General features: G+C 42.4%; 1 protein-coding gene and 1 long non-coding RNA gene across 5 annotated transcripts in view; one reads left to right on the top strand and one right to left on the bottom strand.

Moving 5' to 3' along the window:
• Nucleotides 1–2,971, bottom strand: part of KLF8 (KLF transcription factor 8) — a 178,145-nt gene extending 175,174 nt beyond the window's left edge. For all 4 annotated transcript variants that reach the window (XM_019669272.1, XM_019669269.1, XM_019669268.1 and 1 more), the window contains exon 1: nt 2,355–2,971. The gene's annotated coding sequence lies outside the window, so the exon portion shown is untranslated. The remainder of the gene's footprint in view (nt 1–2,354) is intronic.
• Nucleotides 1,992–8,434, top strand: part of LOC109396966 (uncharacterized) — a 27,725-nt gene continuing 21,282 nt past the window's right edge. Inside the window, exon 1 of the long non-coding RNA XR_002126948.1 lies at nt 1,992–2,073. This is a non-coding gene — a long non-coding RNA (uncharacterized LOC109396966). The remainder of the gene's footprint in view (nt 2,074–8,434) is intronic.

Here is an 8,434-nt window from a genome sequence, read left to right on the forward strand (position 1 = left end):
GTGAGCGGCCGTCCAGAAGCCGGCGACTGATCTGCCTCGCCCAGGAAGAGCGCGGTGATGGTGCCAACTTGGGCCAGTGGAGCAACGTCCTCCACAACTAGACTGAAGAACAAAACGACGGCAACTTGTCTGTTCCCCTTCCCCCGGTTCCCCTGCACTGTTCCCATCCCCCCAATTCCCCAATAAAAATCTAAAAAAATAAATAAATAAAAAAGAAGTGCAAATTGGTTGTTACACAGTAGTCATGGGGATGTAGGTTATGGGGATAAGGAATATAGTCAATAATATTGTAATAACTAGGTATGGTGCCAGATAGGTACTAGATCTATCAGGGTGATAGATGGGAATGGGGTTGGGAGCAGGGTGAAAAAGGTGAAGGCATTAAGAAATACAAATTGGTAGTTAATACAGTATGGGGAATATAATCAACCATGTTGTAAAGATCATGGAAGGTGCCAGATGGGCACTGGACTTATAGAAAAGATCACTTCATGGACTCTGTAGATGTCTGACCAATGCACTATACACCTGAAGTTGAAGTAGAATAATATTGAATATCAAGTATAACTTAATATATAGGTATATATAGTCACAAGATGTGGAGTACAACATAGGGAAGACAGTCAATGGTATTGTAACAACTATATAAGATGTCAGAGGGGTAATAGCTTGATGGGTGAGTTATCACTTTATGAGGGGTTTAAATGTCTATTATGTTGCTTTGTACACCTGAAATTAATAAAAATTAAAAAAAAAGAATAAGGTCCTTTTGAGGTTTGGAAAACCAATTGAGGAGAGAGGAGATGGAGGAAGGTACTTTAACTAAATGGAGCCTAGGAACCTACAACTAACACATGCCCTTGATGGGAATTGGCACTGGAGATGCAATGAAACCAAACACATTAAATAAGGTAGCTGTGACTCCCGTTTAATATCAGAGACAGATGAATTGGTAAATTGCAGAGCACTGGGAGCTGTGGCATTCCATTGACCAAACAGAAACTTTCAGAGTGAAATGCTAGCCCTAAAACCTCGAACAACACATTTTCAACTCTTTAACCTGTGGGATATCATTAGGCTACATCCAGTCCTCCCACCCCACCCCCAAGCAGAAACATGAGGGAGACAAACATGGAAGAGATGTCACTGGTCCATCTGAGGCCTTCTAACAAGTCTCCACCACATCAGTTCTTTTATTTAACATCAGAACAGAGATAGTGAAGCCCTCCTCCCCAACACAGTAATCCTGACTGGACATGGACATGAGAATGGCAGATCAGCCAAGATGGGCTTGGCTTCCCTATTGAAGCACGGTGCCTCTCTCCTTTTGCATGCCATTTTGACTTGAGTTCCTATCTCTTCTGGCTGGATCTCCCAGTGACTTGGGCTTGGGCATATGGGTAACTGGCACTAAAGTAAAGACAATAAACATGAACCACTGGAACTTTCACATGACAGATGCTAGGTAAATGTTGGAAATCAAATTCAACATTCATCTCTATGTCCTAGGAAGAAAACCTAGCCATCAATCTGTTAAGAAAGGAGTCAGTGACTCCACTCTATGTGGTCTTGACATATCATAGACACCACTTAGCAGTGGAATCAGCCACAGGCAATGGATCTGGCATTCAATAAATATTTGTAGAATGAATTAACTTTTTCATATCACCTTCACTGCCATGGCATGTCTCAGGAAACAGAAATTTTAGCCTTCAGCTAAAACTGCCAATTGACTGCAGCTAACTAATGTGTAACTTGGCAATACTGCTCAGGGTGCACATCCTGAGAATCAACTAGATATTAGAACCAAGTTTGGAGGCTGGTATAAGGCAGAAAATGCTGTCCTCTCCATACAAATCCCCTCCCCCCCCGACACTTGTATTGCATAATATGGCAAGTCACTGCCATCCTTCTCTAAATTGAATTTCCATCACAGATTTCCCTCAGTTGAACTAGTGCACTGTCCCTTTAAGAAACCAGGCAAGATGGAGCCCTCCCAACTCACAGCTAGAGGCTTTAAGCAACCTGATAAGGATGCTGGAGTGTGACAAAAAGAAAGAACGCCTGGAGGGGGTAAGTCGAGGTTCTAATGAGTTGAGGGGAAACCCAGGCTTAAACCATACAAACATCAAACTCTGAGAGCGCCTATCCCGTGGGTAACAGCTCCCCTAGGTTCTGAGGCGCCACCCCTCCTCCCCTTCCCTCCCTTTCTTACCCCACCCTGCTCCACCCTCTGGATCCTCCTTGAAAGAGTCTCCTTCTATAAGGCGGCTCCTTCGCAGTCCTGTGGATACCCCAGTAAGGGGAGGCAAAAGGAAGGGGAGGGGTGGGTAAGCAAAATGAAAGGGACTTACTTTCGGATTCTGCGCCTCCGAAGGCATCCTCTTCATCCAGCCCGGGGCCAGGGCCAACGAACGAGGCGGGGCTGGGGTTGAGCTGATGGACTCGGGGTCCTCACTCCCTTGTACTACAAACCTAGTTCAGTGGAGAGTTAGAGGGAATGGGCACCGACTAGGGCCGGTGTATACTCGATTTTAAATATCTCAAAAGGACACAGAAGGGTTTGAGAGAGTTGACCGTGGGTAGGAGTGGAGGTGAGCTCTAAAACCCTCCTTTTCCTCCCTGTCTAGCTAGCTTCCCCCGCCCCGCATTAGCGATATCAGGGGCAATGGTTTTCTTTTTTCTTCCTTTTGGTTTCTCCCAGCTGCCGGTCCCAGACCCCACCCAGCGGCTCCACCCCATCCACTGCTACACATTCTGTCAATCACCAGCCCCTTTAAAGCTGCATCGCACAACTTGGGTTTTCGTCTGTCTTTGGCGGGCAGACAGAATCACAGGGATCCTGGCCTTTCTAACAATGCTTCCGACCTTTCTGCTGAGTTTAGGAAGCTGAGGTTAGTTGCTAGTAGCGGCTTCCCCTCCCCCTCTGCTCCGAAGCTTTCATAGTTGGCTCCACCCAGATTCCTTCCGGGCGGGCCAGGCCAGGCCATACCCAACCCCATCTCTTTACTTTGTTTCTGGTAAAAGTGGTTCCTTAGGTTGCCAAATCGCCAAGAAAGTTTCTGCAGCGCCCTCTCTGGCGCCGCCCACTTCCGTATAGTTTATGGACTGAAGTGGCTACAGCAGATCCCTTGTCTCTGGGGCCTCTCCGTTTGGCCTGGCCCGGTATACTCAGTCTTGTCTGTCTCACATCTGTGTAAATCTCGAGATTTCAGACTAGAATTGGGGGAGAGAGGGCGGGGATTCCCAGAAATGTGCTTCATGCCCATAACTCATCCAAAACAACAGCCCCACACCACCACCTCACTCCATAGCTAGGCAGTTCAAAGTCCGAGAAGGGCCCTGAGGTCCCATCCACAATTATTAGTGGAACTCCAGAATGACCCATCAGAAATCATATTTAATGCAATTCTCCATTCCAGTTAATGACATCACCTGGTTCCTCACGGCAGCAAGCATTGAGTCATCCTTGACTCCCTCTTTTTTTCTCACACGTCACATCCAACTCTTCAAGAAATCCTGTTGGCTCTGTCTTAAAAATATGTCTAGAATCTTACCACTTATCACCATTTCTGTCACTACCACTCTGGCCCCAGCCACCATTGTTATACCTGGTCCCTGCCTACCTTTGACTTGATTTATAAAAACCTTGTTCATTTTCCACATGCCACAGTGATCTTTTTATTCAAATATGCTAAACTCTGTCTGACCTCAGGGACTTTGCACTTTCTTTTGTTTCTATCTGGTTCTACCCATAGTGGGCTCCAATATCCTTCAGATCTCACAGAGGTTTTCCCTGACCACCCGTATTAAAGTAACTCACATGGCCCAGGCAGTCTCTGTGACTATATCCCATTTTGTTTTTTATCATAGCACTGATGACAATCTAAAACAATCGTATATGTGTGTTTGCTTCTGTGGTAAATTTCTCTCCCACTAGAGTATAAGCTCAGTAAGAGCAGGGATTTTACCTGTTTGTTCTCTGCTCTATCCTCAGCATACTGAACAGTGGCTGCCATATAGTAGGGACTCAATATTTGATGAAAGAATGATTGAAGGTGATGTCTTCTGGGATCTATCTGGGTGTTGTCTGTTTTAAAACAACAATCAAATAAAAAAAAAAGAAAGCAGCAAAAAAAGATGCACCTGTTATGAACCACTTGCCCAATCTATTCTTCCTTAGAACATCTATCTGGATACCTTGCCTCTGAGCTGAGCTAGAAATGGTAGTTGGAGCAGTGATCTAGTGGCAGTGTACTTTTATGTTGGCTTTTAAGATTTGCAGTTACTTGCTGGTGGTTGACTTAAGTGTCTTCGGGTTTGTCAACCAAAATATACATATTTTCCCACTACACTGTATTTCCTAAACTAACCTTATAGTCAGTCATGATATTGGGAAGAGCAGACACACCAGCTCCCGGATGTTAACTGGTTAAAGATGAAGGGGAGCAGCTGTAATTACGGACATTTGTTACCTAAAGCAAGAAGGATGATTTGAACAATTCCGTAAGCTATGACCTGATACAAGTCATAAGAGGCAATCACTTCCCTTTTCCAATGGAAGGACCTAGGGCTGATTAGCCTCAAGAAGAGAAAACTGAGAAGGATAAGAATTCTGTCTTTTAGGCCTGTCTTAAGTTGTCATTGACATGTCCTTGATTGCTTATCAATTGTTTGTCCCAACTCAGCTATCCGCCTGCTCATAAAAGCTACTCAGCTTGGCCCAATTCTCTAAACTTCTGGCCATGGATGACAGATACCTCTTGCTAGGTCTCTGCCTATTCCTGAGCATGATATCACGGGTGGGTTTGAAAGATACCATGGTTATGTTCTCAGCACAGTGCTAAGCACTATGGAGCATAGGCAGAGAAAGGGCCCACAGAATTAAAGTTGAAAAGTTTCCTATAACCCAATACTACCACTCATTTGCTGTGTGGCTACATGTAAGACTGCATGCAACGGCCTCATATTTCTCATTATACAATGAGATTGAATTAATAGTTGCCATAGGCTCCTTCTGTCTTAGAAATTCCCTGTCAGTTCCCTTCGGTCAACTTGCTGATGTCAGAAAGTTCTTATGACAGGCAAAGGCTTGGAATATCAAGCCTGAAAAAAGTGAACACATTCCTATTGATGTTAGATATAAATATAACATAGACTGTGGTGGATATTCAATTAGCAAGTATTTACCTTTTTTGTAAGTGGTTTGAAATCATAGGTTGTTCTGTAATGGCCACATCTGATGTCTGTGATATGTGAACCTTTGGCCATAATATCTTGTTCCAGGGCAAGATCCCTGACTCATCTGGGACAATCAGTTTCTCTCTCCCAGGCACATGATCTTTTGAGTTGAAACAGAGTCTGGGATTGGTTACTGGTGGGGAAGTCACATTAAAGCTGGGGAGAAGATCCATAAATTCATAATGCTTTTGTACCCAGAGCTGACTTTATTCCTTCACTTTCTGAGTCAACTCTTCCTTTAACTCTGAGATATCCCATTATCTTTTCAATAAGTTCCCTATTACCCTAATTTTATTTTTACTTTTATTACTTATTTTAGCCAGAGTCTACTTCCTATTTATTGCTATATAATCACCATGCGCCTGTCAAAAAGTTGGTATTCAATATGTGTTATAACAAGTATTTATTAAGCCCAGCTATTTGCTAGGCACATAGCAAGTGTATAGCAATAAATAGGAAGTTGAAAAAGCTCTCCCCTATCAAGTCATTCGTCCAGATCTAACCCAAATCCTCATTTTTCTATACTTCCACTGTCTTAGAACATAGTTATACAGATGTTATCTTACAAGACTGTGCAAGCTCCTTGGGAGTATGGTCTGTGTCTTTTTCATTTTCAAAACTTTTCCAGTGACTACCACAGAGCTTTGCACATAATATACACCCCAGGCATGTTGAAATGAATTCAGCTCTGCAGTACACACAGGACCTCAGTCAGTCATGTAGCAAACCAAAAAAAAAAAAAAGCCTTTTCCAGATATGAAAAGCGCTGTGGATTAGTAGAAAAAAAGATTGGATTTTGAAAAAGACTTCCAGTTCCAAGTTTGTCATTCCCTAGCTGTTTTACTTGAGGCAAACCTAACCCCTCTGAGTTTTAGCTTCTTCACACAAAAACACAGGAGATAATAATACTTCTCTCAAGCTCTTCTGTGCATGCCCTAAGATGGCTAAGGAAGTAGAGGTTGACCATCTCCATGTTGCTAAATCAAATGGCCCTTTTCAGTCCTTAATTCACCTTACTTTTCAGCAACATTTGGCATAGTTGACCACTGCTTCTTTCATTAAGCAGTTTATTTTTTTCCTTCTTGGCTTCTATGTAAAAATAATTCTATGGTTTTACTCTTACTTCACTGGCTAATCCATTTTAGTGTCTTTTTCTACTCCTCTAACAAAGTCTAAATATTAGAGTGCCTCAAGGCTTCTGCTTAACCCTTTGTTCTTTTCTATCTATATTCTCTCCCTAGGTGATCTTATTCAGTTCTATGGCTCTCACTATAAACTGATGAATACCTAAATCTATGTCTCAAAACCAAACCTCTCTGAATTCTATATCCATATATAGATCCTCTCTGAGCTTTAGTTTTCTCATTGGTATAATGGGGACAATAATAGTACCCACCTCAGGATTAGATTCTTGCTACATCTTCTTCTCAATCTATTATTTGTGAGTAGCCAGATTAATCTTTTTAAATGGCCAACCAGAGTATGTCATTTCCCTGCCGAATGATTTTCATTGCACTTAGGATAAAAGCCCAGATCTTTACCATGATCCACAAGGCACTATATAGTCTGGCCCTTGGCTGCTACTCCTAATTCATCTTCAGTTATTCTTCCCCTAGACCTCAGTACTCCAGAGTTACTGGAGATCCTTTCTATATACTTCCTCAAGACTGGCGTTCTTTTTCACATCTCAGGGCCTTAACACATGCTATTCTTCCACCTGAAGTACTCTTCTAATTATCATTTACCCGGCTTGCTTCTATTAATTATTCAAGTGAAAATTAACTGTAGTCTCATGCAACACAATGGACAAATCTTAATGACATAATGTTGAATAAACAAACAAGGCCCAGAAGATAGCACATGGCTTAATATTATATCAATTTATAAAGTTCAAAAATAAGTAGAACTAAGCAATTTGTTATCTATTCACACATACATATGAGATAAAACTATTTTTTTAAAGATTTTTATTGGGGAATTGGGGAAGGGGAACAGACAAGTTTCTTTCGTTTTGTTCTTCAGTCTAGTTGTGGAGGACGTTGCTTCACTGGCCCAAGTTGGCACCATCATTGCGCTCTTCCCGGGCGAGGCAGATCAGTCGCGGGCTTCTGGACGGCCACTCACAGCGGCTTGAGGGCCGCTCACGCTGGCTGCTGGCCACACACGGTAGCCCATGGCAACCCACTGCAGCAGGGGCTGTAGCCTACGCCATTGCCGGCGACTCATGGCAGCCCAGCTCCGGGTTGAGCTGTTGCTCAGCATCTTAGCTGTAGAGGGCAGTGTCACTGGCCCTCATATGTGGGATCCGAACCAGGGCCCTGCTGCTCAGAGCTGGCGTCCCAAACCAGCTCTTAACCAATGCGCCACTTGGCCAGCCCCGAGATAAAACTATTTTTAAGGCAAGGGAAGGATAGACACAATATTCAGGTTACTTGTGAGAGGGGAAAGAGAATGGAAGAGAATAGATACCCATAAGTAGATATGAATTATTGGTAATGCACTAGCTTTTGGTTTGAGAGGTGGGTTCACAGATATTTTTTAGAACATTAAATAAATAAATGACATAAAAGAGCCAATAATGATATTGCATGAAGAACCAAGGATTATCATTAATCCAATTCTACATAACTGAAGTCCATTAACAAAGTTTTAAAAAACTATAAAGGACAGGGGAGAATAAGTGAAATAAGTCAGACAGGGAAAGACAAATACCATATGATTTCATTTACATGTGGAATCTAAAAAAACAAAATAAACAAACAAAACAGAAATAAACTCATACCTACAGAAAAAAATATTGGTGGTTGCCAGATCGGATGGGGATTGAGGGATGGGTGAAAAAGGGGAAGGGACTAAGTACAAATTGCCAATTATAAAAACAGTCACGGGGATGTAAAGTACACCATAGGGAGTATAGTCAATAATATTATAATTACTATGTATAATGTCAAAAGGGTACTAGACTTATCAGGGTGCTCACTTCATAAGGTATCTGTAAATGTCTAATACTATGTTATACATCTGAAAGTAATATAGTATTCTATGTCAACTATAATTGAAAAATATATATATCTTTTTAAAGATTTTTACTGGGTAATTGGGGGGATGGGAACAGTGCTGGGGAATTAGGGGAAGGGGAACAGACAAGTTGCTGTCGTTTTGTTCTTCAGTCTAGTTGTGGAGGACGTCGTTT

The sequence above is a fragment of the Hipposideros armiger genome, unplaced genomic scaffold (assembly GCF_001890085.2).
Source record: "Hipposideros armiger isolate ML-2016 unplaced genomic scaffold, ASM189008v1 scaffold_551, whole genome shotgun sequence".
Taxonomy (NCBI): Eukaryota; Metazoa; Chordata; class Mammalia; order Chiroptera; family Hipposideridae; genus Hipposideros; species Hipposideros armiger.